The 18,238-nt window shown below is 40.3% G+C and overlaps 1 long non-coding RNA gene across 5 annotated transcripts in view; it reads left to right on the forward strand.

Annotated features, from left to right (window-relative positions):
• Positions 1 to 18,238, forward strand: part of LOC135281571 (uncharacterized) — a 311,787-nt gene that overhangs the window by 174,590 nt on the left and 118,959 nt on the right. For 2 of the 5 annotated variants that reach the window (XR_010348176.1, XR_010348177.1), the window contains exon 4: positions 3,898 to 4,019. This is a non-coding gene — a long non-coding RNA (uncharacterized LOC135281571). Of the gene's footprint in view, positions 1 to 3,897; positions 4,020 to 15,695; positions 15,808 to 16,578; positions 17,644 to 18,238 lie in introns of those variants that run through there. The other 3 variants (XR_010348174.1, XR_010348173.1, XR_010348175.1) reach the window with 3 other exon arrangements.

Raw genomic sequence — 18,238 nt, forward strand, 5'->3', positions numbered from 1 at the left:
CTGCAGGATCTGTTCTGGTTCATCCCGTGCTGCTGACATCCTCAGCTCCTCACCACAGCCAGCAGCTGCCTCTGCCTATGGAATGCTCACTGTGGCTGTTCTCTACCAGCTCATCTTTTGGAATTTAAAAGGCAGATAAATTTAAAAGCAAACTCTCAGGCCGGCATCATAACACAGTTTGCTCCTCTAATAAATACTGAGTTCATCTAAATGTACAGTTTTCAGCAATTCTGAAATAAAATCAGAGAGGAGTCTGTTTCTGTGCCAGGTAGATTAAAATGTCAGCCAAATGGAATGCTTAGTAATAGCTCCAGAAAATGCACATGGGTGAAGCAAATCATGGCATACCCAACCAAATTATGCTCTGCAAACTAATTTTTGGATCCTAGATGATGGAAAAAATTTAATTTTAGCAGTATGATAAATTTCAGGTTTAAGAAGAAATATGTCAGTGTTGTTATTGTCAGTTTTAATATGTTAACCAATAGGTTCTTCAAATCCAGGTCAATAAATGAACTGTAATAAAAGTATGGTGTTCATGCCAATTGGAGCATTAAGGATAGTGACTGCAAATCCTTGAAAACAGTGCCTGCCCAACTAAAATATTATCAGTACCTCAACATCAGCAGTAGGATAGACTGAAGAGTTATCCATCATAACAAAAAATTAGCAGATTAATACACCTTTTAACCTCATATTCAGCAACATATTGTATTTATATTGTTTGGGCTGACTCCTGTGAATATTCAGGCAAGTAAATTTAATGGCAGTAATGCAGCAGAAACTGTAAATTTTTAGTGACTATTAGAGAATGTTCATCAGAAAGTTAATGTGGAACTTGGAAGCCTGAGTGCTCACAGTGGAAACTGGCTGCCAAGAACTCTCCTCACCCAGAGGAGAATCAGAAACAATAGGATAGCAGATACTCATAATGTACACTGTTGGTGCTCAATTAATAGACTAAAAATTGGAGAGACTTTGGCAGATAAAGCAGGAGTGAATAAATTACAGAATTGCAACCAGCCAACAGAAAAAGATGCAGAATTTGTTAAATAGTTTCCCACTCCAAAACGTTCACACAGCTCTTTCAACAGCACCACAGGAACAGCTCCTATCCCTGAGAGTCTTCCCACCGAGCTGCAGGCACAGCCAGCCCAGCCCCAAAGCTGAACTTCAGTTTAAGCCAGTTTACTTCCAAAGGCCCAAGCTGAACCCAAAATCTCCCGTCTGTAAAATGAGGTTTTGTAGGTCACAGTGCTCTTGGTCAGGTTCTCAGAGGGCAGTTGTCAGCCAGCACCACAAGTGGCTTGCACAGTTATTCATGCTGGCAGCCTCAGCAAAAGGACTGATGAATATGCAGACACAAGGCCTCCTTTAATTGTCCTTCCTGAGGTACATAGGAAATGAGGTGGCAGAGCAAGAGTTCTCACTGCTGCTCTCCTTTGTGTGATTTATGTTGTAATGGAAATCATCATCTCTGCAGCTTTTAATCCATAAACCCCTGAGTGCCCTGGCCGTGGTGAGGTCTGAGTGCTTGCACGTGTGCTGCCTGTGTGCCAGCACAGGGGCTGGGAGCTCCTGCACAGAGCCTGCCCCTTTGGCATGCACAGACCTGCTCCATCTGAGAACAGGGCAGTTTGCAAAGTTTGGTTCCATTTTCTGTTTTGTTATGAATGTATTGTTTTGAAATGCATTCATGTATTTAAGATCTGTGAACACAGGTGTATAAATAATTTTGGAGATGTGAACTTTGGTGGTTTTGTCTCCCCAGTTCCCAACTGCAGAAGTGCAATGGTGTGGCCTTACACTTGTGCTGCTCTCCAAGTGGGTACATGGATATCCAGGGATTATCTGTGGGGATGAGTGGTAGCAGATCCATGGAAGTAACTCATAAATAGAAAAAGTGAATCATGTCTTGTCAGAATGACAGATCAGGTTTCTGTATGTGTGGATATTTATTTATGCAAAGAAGTTCAAGGAAACCACTCCTCTGTTTTGAGAGTCTAAGCTGAGTGTCAGGCACCTATGGTGATTCCCACAGAAGTTTAAATAGAGCACACAAGTGGACATTTCTGAACATTTCCAAATGTGCAAAAAGCCCAGAGCACCCCTCAAAAAGCCTTTGTGGACAGGACCTTGACTTCCCCTCCCCTGCAGAAGACAGTGACTAGCACACTGACTGCAAATCAGTGCCCTGGGCAAGTGGAGCCTGCAAACAAAGAGCTGCTTTATTATTGTATAGTGTCAAAAATTACTGTGCAGTCTGGGATGATAACCAAAAATGCCATAATGGGTTTTCACTCTGTTTCCAGGGGTCAGTAATCTTACCCTCTCTTCTTTTTTAATGCAATTTGTAAATGGCTCCATCCACTACTGCTGACATGCCACTTGTCCCTGCAGCACTAATGCTGCCATGCTGATAGTTCAAATTTTCTGGAAGTGGCCTTAACTCTTAGTGATTGACAGGAATTGCTGAGTTCCAGGAATGCCAGTTCAGCCTGGAAAGATATGGAAGGAAAGAAAGAGAAGCTAAGGAAACTTCTGAAAGAAGGTAAAACAAACAAGCAACAACAAACAAACAAAACCAAAATTGTAATTAGGGAAAGGATGCTGTGCTGCTCAAATCTCACATTAGAACTGAAATGCAGGTGCATGGATGTTTGTAACCCTCATTCAGAGTTAAAAATAAGCCCATGGAATCCATCAATCCAACCCATGGATAAATGAAATCCATGGAATCCATCAAGCAATATGAGGCACTCACCTGCAGTATATTGAGATATATCTTAGTTGTGCTTCTCAAAGTAAAAATGTTTTCTGGAAATAAAAATGCCTAAAAGAAATTGAAATCTTGGTATTTGTATTCTGAGACTTGCTAGATTAGAGCATTTCATACCCACTGGACATTGAGTCTTTAAAATGTTAATGATCACAGGAGATATAAAGGAAGACAAGATCAGACCTAAATGATTTAGACTCCAAACCTGGTTTAATTCATGTCAATAGGAAAATTTATGCTCACTTCAATGCACACTCAACCAAACTGAGCTTCTCACATGGTATTAGATTTGTATTCACATACAGTTCTCTTTCATCTGTCAGAAATTGTGAGTATCTACAGTCTAAAGACGCAGCATATGTGATATTGCTGTCTTCATATGGGCCAATGGAATCTTAATTTATTAAGATTAGTGCAGGTTTAGCTCAAATGACATGTATGAATCTGATCTATTTGATAGATTCACATGCATTTATTTAAGCAGGTTTATGACTCCAAAACCAAGAGCAGAGTTCAAGATAATGAGGAGACAGAAATCTTGCACTTTGTGAGCAGGGAGGTTTGTACACATGGGGTGTGACACATGTCAGAGGTCATCTCTGAAAAACTTCAGGAGGCTGTTAGAGCTCCTTGTGCATCACAGGATTTATTGCCTTTATTCACCCCCACTGAGGTTGTGTGCTGGTTTGCAGATCTGTGGGTTAAAGAATGGCTGGCAGGACAGCTTTGAGTTAATTGTCACTGTGGGTTTGTCTCAGAAACAGTCCCACGTTCCCCTTCTCCACTATATTTAATTGTTTGTTACTCAGAGGAACACTTCTATCTAACTTAGGCACTAAACATTTTAATATGCTGAAGGTTAAACACTGAAAAAGTGAAGTTTCTTTTTTAATGAAAAAGGAAACCCATATCTGCTCCTCAGGAGGGCTTCTCTCCAACAGCTAACATGTATTAGCAATTATCCTTCAGAGGAAAAGCTGTCTAATTACTCTATTACCTCAAGTGCAGAGCACTCACCTGGGAAGCCACCAGATCAAGGTTCAGGTCCCATCACTGACTTTAATATTAATTTATGACTTGGCATGTGTGTCTGATAATCAAATAATGATCTGTTTTAGGGAGCTAAGATGGATGTAGATTGGATTTTGGAGACTCTTCCGTCTGAAATAGCATTTCACCGTTTTCCAGACTGGTGTCTTAGGGTTTGTGGAAGCAAAAGCATTCAAGCACTCTAATAAAGGTAAGCATAACATAATTTCAGAAAACATAAGCAAGAAAAAACTTGGAGTTTCTACAGCTATTTGCATAAAATTTAGACAAGTGGTCTGGAAATTTGAGGTAATTTTTTTTCCAACCAGTCTCTATCTTATTAAAACCAGTCCTATTTTCCTGCTCCATTTACAATGAAAGTTATTACGTGAAAATGTTATACTGGCATTTGTTATTAGTTTACTTGGAAGTTTTGATTTACCTGAAGAAATAGCGCTTACAGATTTTTCAAAGCTAATTCAGCTTGTGCGTGGACAACCTTATTATTTAATTTATTTTCTTTTTCCCAAAAAAGATTCATTAGCCCTTGGAGACTTTCTTCCTTGTGGCCCCAGAGCTCCTGTGGGTATGTCAGACAAACTCCTTTCTCCAGAGGGAAATGGGTCTGTCTTCCCCCAGTGAGTCACGGGCAGCATTTCCACTCCTGCTGCTCTCATTGTGTTCATCTGTGAGCTTCACAGTCCTGGAACCAAGCTGCCATTCAGCCTCCTGGGGTGTGATGTGAGCTTGGAGGAAACAGGGGGAACAATCCGTTTGCTCAGAAATGTTCTTAGAAACATGTAGTTTCTACATTTAGCCATGAGATTTTAGATTGTAACTCCTTTGGTTGGACTTTGGGACAATTCTGTTGTTTTTAAGGGGTAAATCTCCTGGACATTAACACAATACAAATATAAAATCCATAATCAATACAGAATACATCCAGATCCAAAGGGACTGTTCTTTATTTCCTATACAGAATTAGATTTCACCTGGATGTATTCCACATCCTATAATCAAAATAAGTAAAGGTGAAAAAATGGGCTGCACTAGTGATATCTAAAGATTGATATTTTTAAAGCAGCTCAGGCAGGTACCCTCATCTTTAAATGAAAGGCATATGTTCAGCAAAATGTTTGACAACTGACATTTGAAAGGCAAAATTCTTGTTTATGATATTTAAACCGCAGGCAATATCCAAAGCATTTCCTCCCTTTTTATAGTTGCAACGTTTAATTATTAAAAAAGGAATTTCAATAAGTTTATTAAAACATAAGAAGGTCAGGTATTAAAAGAGAATTACGTCTTGCAGAACCATAAGAAGTTATTTTGTTATTTATACAGTCATTAATATTACTGAACAGAGCCGCTCCACAAAGAATAATTTGATAGCCCAAGCAAATTCTTCCTGTTGCTACTGACTGCTTTAGGCAAAGCAGCGCTGCTGAAGTGAAGGCTTGGAATGGCACACGGGATGGCACAGTGGGGGCACCACGGGCTGTGTGAGTGTGGGGTGCAGGTGACCAACAAACAGCACAGCTCTGACTGCGGGGGGAACAGGCTGCCCCTTCCCCTTGAGCTCCAGCAGAAGGAGCCCCAGCAAAGCCCTGTGTCCTACTGATCAGTAATTGGGTGTCATTGACACTGACCTAATTGGGTGTCATTGCCTCCACCCAATTAGGAGGCATTAGTAGCAATTATGTAATCAAGTAGTACACAAAAAAATTGAGACTAAAAAAAAATTCCTGCGGCTGATGGAGGAATGTGCTGGGATGGCACGTGGTGAACTGAGTAGTTGTATGGAGAGCAAGATCCTGAATATTCATCCTTAGGTTTATGTTACCAAGCAGTTAGAGCTTTCTCTTTGGCTGAAAATGTACTTTTCGAAAAATTCAGATGAGGCCAACATGCTTTGGACTGCACTTACTAATTTATTAATCTCCTCATAGGAGGAATATTGATACACAGCAGTGCTGTAATAATGCTCATTTTTTTAAAATCTAGTTTTGTTCATCTGCATGTCACAATACATGTTTACAGGTACACAGCAGTTTGCAGAAAGGAAATGCAAAGCTTTCATAAACCATCTTAAAACACACGGGAATAGCAAATAACATGTAAGTGAAAACCAGGCAAAGAGACCCCAAACTCAGAAATTCAAATTAAGCATTCAGTAAATCTTTATGTAAATAATATCTATTCTAGAGTGGGTAAACAGTTTGATCTATTCAAAGGAGATCTGTAGTACTTGGGGTCCATTGTACCCAAGCCTATAGTGACTATTAACCAATTTTTGCCAGAGATTGCATAAGAAAAATACATAAAACTTACAGTAGGAGGCACAGTGATTCGTTGGTTATTTCAGGAAGAATGATGTTATTTCCACATAGTTATGACAAAATTAATTTTAGATTAATGCTTTCTATAAATAAATGGTATTTTAAATTAATATTGTTCACCCAGAAGCAATTTCTGCTTTGCTGGCACTCCTGTGGAGGGCTGTCAACCAGCTGTGGCAGATCTCATCCTATGTCTCAGCCACAGAGGATTATAAAACACAGACAAACAATTCGTAAAAAGAACATGCATCTTGACCACCCTGCCCTCTTATCTGCATTCAGTCAACTTTAAAGGCTCCCACCAGCTACAAAAGAAAGCTTAAATCAGAAAAAGCAGAAAGGTGAGGCACAGAGATTTTCAGATACCTTCAGCCTCCTCCACAAAGAAAACACTCCTTTTTCTTCAGTCAGAATGAATTACGAATTACACTCCAGGAGAAAAGCTAATTATTGTCTTCCTTCAAATTTATCTTGTCCCCCTCAAAGTTTAGCAGTGGTTTCTGTGAGGAGCTGAAGGGTGTTTTATTCTCATCTTCTGTCTTGTTCCAGCTCAATCAGGTGCTCACAACACACTGCTTGCCTCCCCAGCTAATCCTATCCTGGGTCAGCTCCTCTACTTTGTCAAAGCTGCTGATCTGTAAAGTCACTCCTCTGTTGTGCCTTGAAGGATCTTCTGGGTCACCTTCTTTTATTTCACAATGTGTTTGACAAGACAAGTTTGTTTAAGGGGACTTTTCCAGTGCTAACCACATGGCTAAGGTTAAATCCAGCTACTCAGGGCTGTTTTATGCCTTGGGAAGGAGTTGTGCTTGTGTTATCTCAGAGATTTTTTATCTTTTTTACTGGGAATGGCAGAAAATACTGAAGGCTTGTCAGTATTTCAGATAACTCTTTGATCTTTTATGATCCATATGTAAGGATTTTGACTGTATTCTTGCAGTGCACTGGCAGCTTCCAGTATCACCAGTGTTATGCTATCACAGAGGGATGGCAGTGCTTTTCCTGACTGTGTAAACCACTGCAGCATAAATTCAGTTAACTCCCTTGTAAAATGTTCCCTAAATTCTGCAGTTTGCACAGGTTTTACTTTCAGAATGATAGAGCCATTCAGGGCCTAGTTGATTTTCATGACTTTTGTTTTTCATCTCTAAGACTCATTTGTTTGGTGGCTCTGGCTGGACTGTTGATTCACTGCCATGCTTTTCTTTGATGAGAAATCTCCTTTTGCAAACACACATGACAAAAGCGTGGTACAGTAAATGTCTCCATTATTGGCAGTCCTCTGAAAAAGAGAGATTTTAGACCCAGCTAATAAACAGCACTGTAAATTTATGGAAGTTTCTAGTGCCAGTTGAGCCTCTTTAGCTTTATGGTGAGTGGCTTAGGTGCAAACTGCAAAAGGAGACTTACCAAACATTCCCCTGGATGGCAACCTAAAATATTTAACCACTGCTATGTGATTATCTCTAAACACTTAGGTGGATGTGCTAGAAACCCATACCATGTCACAGTTCTGTTTCTGTGTTGGTAATTATTGGCTGATTACATATACACTCTCCTAAATGCTCCCCTGTGTTAATTCTGTCCTCCTAGTTACTAATTAATTGAACTTTAAATGGCTCATAGGTTGGTTTAGGTTTGGCAAAGTTTCCAAAAGATTGTCTGCAAAGTTCTATTTTAACTAAAAATAAAAATAATAAAAAAAATAGATCAGTTGCTGACAAGCTCAGTTCAGCAGAGGTTCTCAGCAGAAAACAGGATCTTCCTGGGACTGGCAGGACCCAGAAATGTCATGGATAGATTTCCCCCACCCTTGTTTCAGATTTCCATTTCTCACACAGAGACCATCCTGAAGATAAAAGAGAGTGTTATGAAATTTAAATTCTTTTCTTCTTGTCTAAGATGCTGCCTTGGCAGCAGCAGAAAATGATTTTGTCTCTTTTTTCCTGTAACTACTGCGTCCACGAGCAGATACGGGGATCAGCATCCGAGCCAGGGACATCCTTCCCCTCCATCCCAGTTTGACTCTCTCGTGCTGGGGAGTGCAGCTGCAAGGTGCTGGTGCTCATCTAGAACCTCAAGAGACAAACCCAGGACCATTACAAGATGAACATGGGATGGATTTGATGAGGATATCCAGAATTAATGCGCTGGTGGGGGTTCTGAGCAGCCTGCCAGGCCCAACAGTCATTCTCTAATCTGGTATTTGCTGCTCCCATTTCTTAGCAGGCCCCACGAGCAAGTGCCAATGGATCAGCAGAGGCTACACATTCAAACCTTCTGAAATGATTTTAAATAGCCTTGCTGGAGTTTCATGTTGACAGCAAGCCAGGTGGAATTTTCCATTTTCTTTCTATCCTTCCAAATAGGAAGAGTCCTACTTTCTTTTGACTCTGATTTTATATAACTAACAAAAATGACAGATAGCCTTGAATTTGGAAGATTGCATTGGCCTGTTCTGAGCTGAAATGTTCTGTTATCATTGACGTATGTGTTTAAGTGAGCACTGAAGTGTGAATGGCCATCTGTCCGGGAAGTACGAGAGATCCTGATTACTAAAATGAAACCACAAAAAAGCTCCGTGCTTAGCAGCAGCACTAAAACACAGAGGGGGAGAGAGCCTTTCTCACACTGCGGGTGTTTATAGTAGGCTGGTGATTATAACTCAGCATTTGCCTGGACTCCCTGCCCCATATTTTTCTAAATATGTTCACTCTCAATTTCCTTTTTTGCAAACATCGAGCTTTCTGTATTTGCATATTTTGTACAAGCAAGCAAAGAGACTGGGTATTTTCCCTGTCAAATGTAGCTGTTTTCTGAGGGGATGTGCATTTTCTCATGAAGAGTTGTTCTCTTTACAAGTCTTTTAGCTAGAATGTGCTCTGGTGATATTTGAATGAAGATTTCAACCTACATTCCCATGTGATTGCTCTTCAGCAAGGCTGAAGGCTGTTCCTGGGTGCAGCTTTTCCTCTGGAAACCCGAAAAACTTCCTAAGGAAAGGCTTTGGAAAAAAAAGAATCTATAGAAATTGTAACCTTTGAAGGTTGCTGTACCTGATTCAGCTCAGTTTTTGACCATGAGTGACACGGGTTTTGGCAACAACCACAGGAGCTGGGTCAGGGTTCCACACTAATTTCAGTGTTTCAATCAAAAGGTCCTTACTGATGATATTTTTGTAAATTACTGGTGTGAAAGCTGCTAGTTTATGAAACAATATTTTTTTTTTAGGACAGTCTTCCATGACATTTAATCTTGTACATTCATGACCATGTTGGCTGCTCTGGTTGGTTTTTGTGTACTGAAGAAGTCACCTGTCACTCCCTGCTCAAACATAGGATGCCTGTCTTTTTTAAAGCCCTCACATTACTGATTTGAATCAAAGCAATTTTTCTCTATTTCTGCATTTGCATTTTTCATTGTTTCTTGTAATTACTTTTTCATTATGAATATAGTTATGAAGATACATAAAGGATCTGTTTTTAAGCAAAGCTGTTGAATTCCAAAGACTTCACGTGCAGTTTTTCTGTTTTAAATTTAAGTCACGAAATAGAAACATATAAAGCAGCAGATAGAGATACATCACGTTTGTAGGTAATTCTCTACATTTCCACTTTTGTTAGAGCATGCTTCCTCATAGCAGGGCTCTCTCTGAGTTACCAAGTCTCTGTGGAAATCTGAAGAGATAATTAGACAGCAGAATATAGCTGCAATCTACTTTATTTTTTTACTTTACCATTTAAAAAGCACCTAAGACAGAAAAATATGTAGGAAGCCAATTAAAATAAGAACCTTTTTTTCCCTTTCTTTTTGTTGGGTAGATGGTTCAGAGAACACAGCAGCTTTGTAGTCTTATTTATTTATTTATTTACTTTGAGTGTAATCTGAGGAAATGAACCGTGGAACACAATTAATGAAATAGCTGTGCTGAATCACATAAACTGGTGTCTGCACAGCTGCCACTCATGTCACAAATGCATCTCTCCCCTAATGTCCACCCGGAGAGCCATTAGCCAGCCGCTTCTGTGGAGGGCCTCCTGTGCTCCCATTTCGGGCTGTAATGGAGCAGGGAGCTGCCTGAGAGGCCTTAGGATGATTTTCCCAGCAAATGTAATGTACATGAGCAATGGCTGGCACAGGAGAGGATGCTTTTCCCAGGAAACAGAATGTACAGGAGGAACGGCTGCTACAGGAGAGGAGGTTGTTCCCAGGAAATAGAATGTACAGGAGGAATGGCTGGTACAGAAGAGGAGGCTGTTCTTAGGAAATAAAATGTACAGGAGGAATGGCTGGTAGAGGAGGAACACTTTTCCCAGCAAACATAATGTACAGGAAGAATGGCTGGTACAGGAGGGGAGGCTGTTTCCAGGAAATAGAATTGCAGGAGGAATGGCTGGTACAGCAGCAGCGTGCTGGGGCAGGGAGGGAGCGTGGGCAGGGTGCAGTGGCTGGAACAGAGCAAATATCCAGAGCAGTGTCGGTGGCCCAGCCTGAGATGCAAAATCACTGCCTGCAGTTTTTTGATATCCAACAACACTCTCAACACTAAAGATTTTTGCTGTTGTGTTTATCCTTAGCTTGCTTTTATTTCATTTAATGGGTGTGTATTCCACACCATCGACAGAGCACCAGGGAGGGAGAGCCAGATGTGCTGTGAGGGCTGGTCTCAGGAGGCTGACCCAGGTCATCTTTGCTGAAGTGGCACAAAGCCAAAAGCCTCCAGAGCCACGGGATCCAAAATCTTTTAGCTTGCTGAGGAATTAAGGGGTGGGAGAGGTTGAAGGACACCTCTTCTCTCAGCGTTTGCCAAGCTGAACACTCAGAGCTGTGTTACTGTGTCACTGCTGATAGCAGTTTTATCAAGCTGAATCTAGTCTTGCTCAGGAGGATATTAATAAATTATCTGGTAATGAAAAATGTGAGGGGAACCACACTCTTACATCAAGGCCTGATGATTACTTTGATAGATGCAGTGGCAAGATTTTCCTGACAAGGCAGAAATGAAAAACATGACACATGGACCTTTAAGGGTGACCTCAGAGGAAAACGCATGTTGCTGAATGATACAAAAATAGAACAGGAAAACAGAGGCTCCAAGGGGCTCAATGTCAGCAGCCAGACAGATGGGCTACACTGATCCACTGATCACTGAGGGTAGTGCAGGGAGGCAGGAGCCCTACCCTGGCCAGGGCCAGAAACACAGCACAGGCAGCTCTGGAGAAGCACCAAGTGTTAGGAATTTTAAAAGTAAAAAGAAGAGGAGAAGTTGAAGTGAAATAAAAAGCAAGCATTAATAGACAGTGAGCTAATTGGGAAATAAAGACAGAGAGTGTCATGAGTAAAACTGCCCACTTAGTCTGCAGATATTTTAGAAACTATCCTAAAAATAACTAATGCAATTGAAGATCCCTGCATCAGTTTAAGATTTGCTTAGGTGGGTAAGAGATTAGATCACTTTTAGAAGCACAGATTGCTAAAAATAAGGATTATCAGAGCACAGGGGTTAGCTAAAAAACTGAAGAAAAGTTGGATGGTATTGGGGTGTGACACTTGACAGATCTGAGAGTTTTATCTAGCCTTTAATTCTGTTCCTGTGAAATTGTGCATGAACCACTCTTATTTTTTCTTCCTTATAATCCAGGTGTTACTGATGCTGTGTGACTGATGTTCAGAATGTTCCAGTGTAAACTGGAAAGAACACTAACACTTCAAAAGCATGTAATAGAACTTACCATGATGGCAAACTGATGAAAAACAGTGGCCAAGTGGGGCAAACTTTCCTGTACTAATTCCACTAAAAGTCTGCATTTAAGACTTATTTCCATGTGTGTCTGTTTACAAACATCTGTACAGTCAAAGAAGATAGAATTTGGATGTCCTGTCGCTGGGTATTTATTAGGTCTACTTGGAATTTCCATTAAAAAAAAAAAAAGGTAGTTTGTAAACTCTGGTTTTGGAGAAATGCTCACCTTCCCAGAGAAGTGACCCCTCAAAACCACAAATAGACAAATCAATAGAAGATGGGCAGTGAAAGGTGAAGGTGATGCTGTGATATTTAAGTGCATGTGTGGATTACAAGACATTTATAAGGTGTTTTTGAAAGGTAAAAGCTTGGTGAGGATGTGTGTGTGTGTGAGGTGTGTGTGTGAGGAGGTGTTTGGGGTTTCTTTTCATTTTGCACTGCTGTAACTACAGGGCAATTGCTTGCCAGATGTCAGGGAGGTCCAACATCTGATTTTGAAGTGGAACATAATAGATGATCTACCAGGGAGTTCAGCAAACATCACGCATAGCTTTAAACTGTCATTACAGAAAAAAATCCAGGAAGGTGACATTTGGTGACATACTGGGTGACATTTGAAATGACAGCACTTGCTTTAAGATGTAGCATTCCCTCCTGCTGTGAATCAAGGGAGTCTGAACTGTGGCTATGACTTGTTTTATTGATGACCCTAATTTGTGCCAAATGTAGCCAAAGAGACTGCACAGAGCCTTGTCTGTAGAATCCAGGGAGAATTGGTGCAGTGGGAGAGGGCAACCACAGAGCATTTGCTATGCACAGCAGGCTCAGAATGACTTGGCTCTGAAAAGGAGTTACAGCCTCTCCTGTACTCCTTCTAAAGAGCTCTGTGAGGGGAGAATGAAGAGCAGCTAAAAAAAAAAAAATCCCTCATTGGAAGAGTGTGTGTGCTGTACTCCATAAACTTCCTGCAACTGCAAAGTTTGGTGAGCAATAAAAAGAGCAAGATCGGTGCTTGGATTTCACCAACACCTGCTGCTTTTAGGAGTCATCAGTGAATGATCACCTTCTAGCACATATAAATGAGCTGAATCCTCACTTCTCAAGGCTCTCAGAGCTAGGGGAAAACCTGGCTAACCTGGCTAATAAACAACAGCCTGGGTTCTTGTTGCTTTCTTCCTTTCTTTTTGAGAGCCAGAGTTTCCTTTGATTGCTCCTCACTCTGCCCATCAGGGTTGGAAGCCCTCCTTGCAGCACTGTGATGGCTGGAGTGGGGCCATCTTTGCGTGTGCTTGGACTGGAGTTCATTGAAAACCCTTGTAAATGTGAAAATCCTGTCGGGTTTGGGGTCTGTTTTGGTGTTCCCTGTTGTATTTCCAGAGCTACAGGGAAAACCAGCTGGTTTCAGACACCCTTTTAGACCTACTTATTGATTTCATATGGAGTTTACTTTCTTGAGCTTTCTGTGTAAGTGTATGGAAAACTCTAATGTAGAACTTGCAGAAAACAACTGGGATGTATTATTCCCATTATACATTGTATCATTACTCAAGCCAGTACAGGAAACAATTTTATGAATCAGAATTAGACTTCTGGGAAGATATTCTGCGTCATTTGTTATCAATATTATTTTAGATGCCATTAACTGGCAATAAAATTTGGATGCAAGTAATTTTAATTGTTGAATGTTATATTAGCACATAATGCTCTAATCACAATTTTTTTCTGGTGTTAAAATGAAAGTACTGTACTTTAACAATTTTGTTATATCCAAGAAGTGTTTGATCTGCAGTCTCTGAGGTAGAGGAAGGGACATGAAGGAGTGGATGGAGGTAGCACTGCACCCCTGTGAACAGCAAATTACATGCCTGAACTTAGCTTTAAAATTCCTATTAGTAGAAACCATCCTGTAGGATTTTAACCTGTGTAGGTGAAACAAGTGTTATTTTTCTTTCTTTCTTCTTGTAACTTGCTCTAGAGTCTATTAAATGACTGAACAAAATCCTGAAGCTGCTGCTCACTAATATGAATGGGTTAAAGATATATCTGTGCAGCACAACAGCTGTAGGGCTGAGAAATGCCACAGAAGCCTCATATTGGTTCTCTCCACAGGGAATGAATTTTAACTTCATGAGTTCAACTCTCCAAGAACTGGTCTCCATGAGGAATACAAGAAACACCTTAACAGATTAGCCAGTAGTCTATCTAATTTGGTGTCCCATTTCTCAGGGCTTAGGGAAGAAAAAATAATTCTAGTTTATGAAGCAAGTGAAGCAAGGATAGATATTGGTTGTGGGGGAAGGGAGGAACAGCGTGGCTGCTGATCCCAGTGGTTGGGTTATTTGGATGGAAAGGAGCAAAGCTGCATTCCTAACACTGCTGTTTGGATAACAATAGTTGGTTTGGATAGGGTCTCCCTCACCTTCCCTCTTTTACCTCCCTCATTCTACATCAGGACGCTTTTCATGAAGGGAAAACACAAACCTTATATAAGTACTTTTGAATTTTTAACAAATTTCTTCTCCACAAACCAACTTCTGGTAGCCACAAGTAACATTTCTAATAGTTTTTTTTGGGTTTTTTTTGTTTGTTGGTTTTTGGTTTTTGTGTTTGGTTTTTGTTTTGTTTTTTTTTTTGTTGTTTTGGTGGGGGTTTTTTTGTTTGTTTGTTTTGTTTTGTGGTTTGTTTGGGTTTTGTTTTTTTGTATTTATTCTTTTTTTTTTTTTTTTTTGCTAGAAATTAATTTGTGAAGTGTCTTTCAAAATTTTCTTTGGTGTTTTCATCTTCCCCGTGGAAGCCACAGAAGGCCTTGCTGGTGTTAGCATGAAGAAAATTTTCTTAGATTTTCTGTAGATTTTGGCCTTAATAACATAGTGTGTCAAAGAACCACAGAGGTAATAGCTTAGAGATCACCCCTGAATGCAAACTGTGATATTCATTATGTGGCTGAAGGCTGATTTTCTTTAGTCCATAGATAACGACGGGTCTTTCCTATCAAGCATTTGTTGGCTTTGCCCCTCCTGGAAGCTGATCCTTCTTTGTGCTTTGCAAGTTGTGGTTATTAACTGTTGTAGCTGCAGTAAGATAGTAAGAGTAGACACTGTACTTTTTGCATCTCTCTGAAGATCCATTGTAGCCAGTCTGAGAAAGGAACCAATAAAACCAATTCCCTGGAGAACCTGGGCTCATTATCACTCACCACTGCTGTGTTTGCCATGCTTGCTTTCCAGTTGTTCTGATATTGCAGCTGATGAGTCAGGAGTGAGGCCTAATTTCTAATTGAGTGATGCATCAACAGCTCTCTCTTCCTTTTTTTTTATTAAAATGTTAATCAGGTGTCCTCAATTACAGAGGTATTAACTAACTCACTGTTTTATCTGGGTGTAATACTGCTGCTATTTAATTTTTTTAAATTGTGATCAGGAGGATGTGCTAGGGGGGAGGTTTATTAAACTTGCAGATATTACCAGCTTGGAGGAACCTGAATGCTGGATAGCAGGAGATTAAGGATGATGGGATATATGGTTTTCTTACAGATATGTAGCACTATTCCAGATACATGGCTCTAATAAACAGATACAAGAGAAAAGTACTGGGCTTACACAGGAATCACCAAGTGCCTAATCCTGGGATGGAAAACAGCTGGGAATGTTTCAATTCAATGGGAATGGATCTTGGGCTGGTGCTCCAGAGAGGCTTTTCTTGGTGGCAGCAGTGCCAGAAGCTTCAGCCTTCAAGCTGATCTGCTACCTCGCAGCCATGGATCTGTTTCAAAACTGCCCTGTTGCTTTTCTCCATTCATTTTCAGCTGGATCAGCAGCTCAGCTGACAGATGTTGAGTTGCTGGACCCATCAGCAGGGCCACAGCAGGGCCATGCAGCCAGTCACTGGGATCACTTTTGACAAAAATGTCACCCTGGGTAAGTTTAAAATAACAGTGAAGCTGCAGGTGTTCCATGCTGGTGGCAGATGGGGTAAGAAATTCTAACAATGGAAATGAAAACTTAGCTCAGCTGTTAGGGAAAGCTTTTCCTTGACTATGGAATGTTGGAGCAGGGTGGCTGGGGATGCTGCAAGAGTGTGGGTCTTTAAAAGGCTCAGATAGACACACTTGTGTTGGGAAATGCCATGAAGGATTTTTCTGCCTGCAAGCAAGGAAACAGATTTAACTGATCTCTGGGGATCACTGCCAGCCCTCTGACTCATATCCCTTAATTATTTGTAATGCAAAATGAGTAAAATTAGAGGTTTCTCTTAAGAGGACTGAATTTTGCAGAAATTTTTATTGCTCATTGCTTCAGTGTAGGCAACTGGATTAGCCCTCTTGTGTTTGATCAGTGTAGGGGAGAGGGAGAGAGAAAGAACATTAATCATATCAAATTTCTCTCTCAGCATTTTGACAATAAGATGGCATTTAGGAAGAACTTGGGTCATACAATATCTATCTGTCTGTCATTAAAAAACCACTTTCCGAGCACTTTTATTAATCATAGAGTTTACTACAAAACAGTGTCAGTGTGACCCCACCTACAGCATTATCCTTGATGGTTATCTTTATCTTGGTATGTCCCACTAGAAGATGCCAGTTTTGAATGAACTTCCCTGTCTATTTCAATAGAAACTGCAGGACTGCTTTTTATGTTTTTCTTTTTCTTCCCCCCCCCACCCTCCCCCTTTTTTCATTACCACAGTTCTGTTTTGTACAGGACTATGTTTAACTGTTCATTTTAATGTCTGGGATGACTGATGAATGCTGATGGAGAAAAGAAAAGAGAAATTTGCAGTCACCGACTCTCCAGAACATTTGCTACACACCCAGTCTCTATTCTCATTTAATTATCACAACAATTTATCATAAAAGTTATTAATTGAAAATGTTAATCCTTACTGAGAAGACTTCTCAATCTTTGAAGCTCAGTGGTTTTATTTTGAGACTGTGCTGGAGTTTTCCTGTCCTCTTTGCTCTGCATCTTCATTTTTTAAAGCTCTGAAGTGACCTAAAATTGCCTTTCCTTTTTGTGTTGTCACTTGAATGAAGAACTGAGGGAGCTGCTCTTGAAGTGTACATGCCAGTGTGTTTTCCTTCTTCATATTTACCATAGATGTGCCTTCCTCAGCTTCTGAAATTAGCAGCTCAGCCCAACATTTCTTCCTGATAGGCCACAGCACCCAGATCTTTGGTGCTGCTAGAAGTCCTACTCTTAGCAGGAATGATTTGCTTGGTTAAGTGCTTAGATTCCATGGAGACTGATTCCTGGCTGGAATACAGAGCCAAAATGATGCTGCAAAGAGCCCTGCAGGACTGTTTATTCCCTTTTCAGACAGAATTGATAATTACTGCTCCTGGTGCTATAGCACATCACTCCTTTTAATTTGCCCAATAAACCACACATTGCCTTTAATTTCTTTTTCCATTCTTTTTGCTAATGAAGGAACAAATATATTTTCTTTAGGTCACTCTGGTATTAATTAATGGCATTTTGTCTGGTCTGTGCACAACCTAAAAGCAGTTGAACTGGTGATACACAGCAGAGATCAGGCTCAGATATTTTATGCAGTTTCTGATAGAATTTTGGGGGTGGACAAACTCCATCAGGAGGAGATTATTGGTATGAAAATCCAGAGAGGCTGCAGTGTCCTGCATAACAGCCACAGCAGCTCCTTGCAAAGGCAATAGGATGTAGCTGATGGCAAATAGATCCCTCAATCTATGAATTTTAAAATGCAATATGAAGCATAAAACAATATATATCCAGGAAAACTGCAATTTATCTGTGTTTTGTTGTCTTAACTCATGAAAAACCAGCAGTATTAGATCACATAAAGCGGAAAGTATGGTTTAGAATTTTCTTCCCTAGAATTTCAGACCAAGAGGCAACTGTTCTTTAATGACAACAGCCCAAGTAAATTCATTATGCTCACTTAATAAATAAGTGAGGAAACATATCTATATGCTTATTGAAGTTTTATAAAGGTCAGATTGCAGTAAAACTGCAATCTGGGTGCTTTGGTGATATGCTGAATTGTTAGACTTAAGCATGTAGGACTCTGCTTTGCAGGTGAATCTTTTGAGAAAATTGGTAGAAAGTGACTGTAAAGATTTCTCAAGGGCAGGACAGAATTAAAGGTTGCAAAAATTTGGGTATTTTGCTGGCTGACAATGGTGGTACTGTGATAGAGAATTGGTTTTATTTTCTGTTGAAGAAATTTCACCTCGCATGCAAACCAGAACATCAGGTAACTCTGTGACTGAGTGTTTACAGCATTCACCTAGAACACAGGAAACTCTTCCCGTAAGTGCTGTACCTGGAGCCTGCATATTCCAGACTTGAATTTAGCAGTCTTTCCTGA

Source organism: Passer domesticus, chromosome 15, assembly GCF_036417665.1.
Source record: "Passer domesticus isolate bPasDom1 chromosome 15, bPasDom1.hap1, whole genome shotgun sequence".
Classification (NCBI taxonomy): domain Eukaryota; kingdom Metazoa; phylum Chordata; class Aves; order Passeriformes; family Passeridae; genus Passer; species Passer domesticus.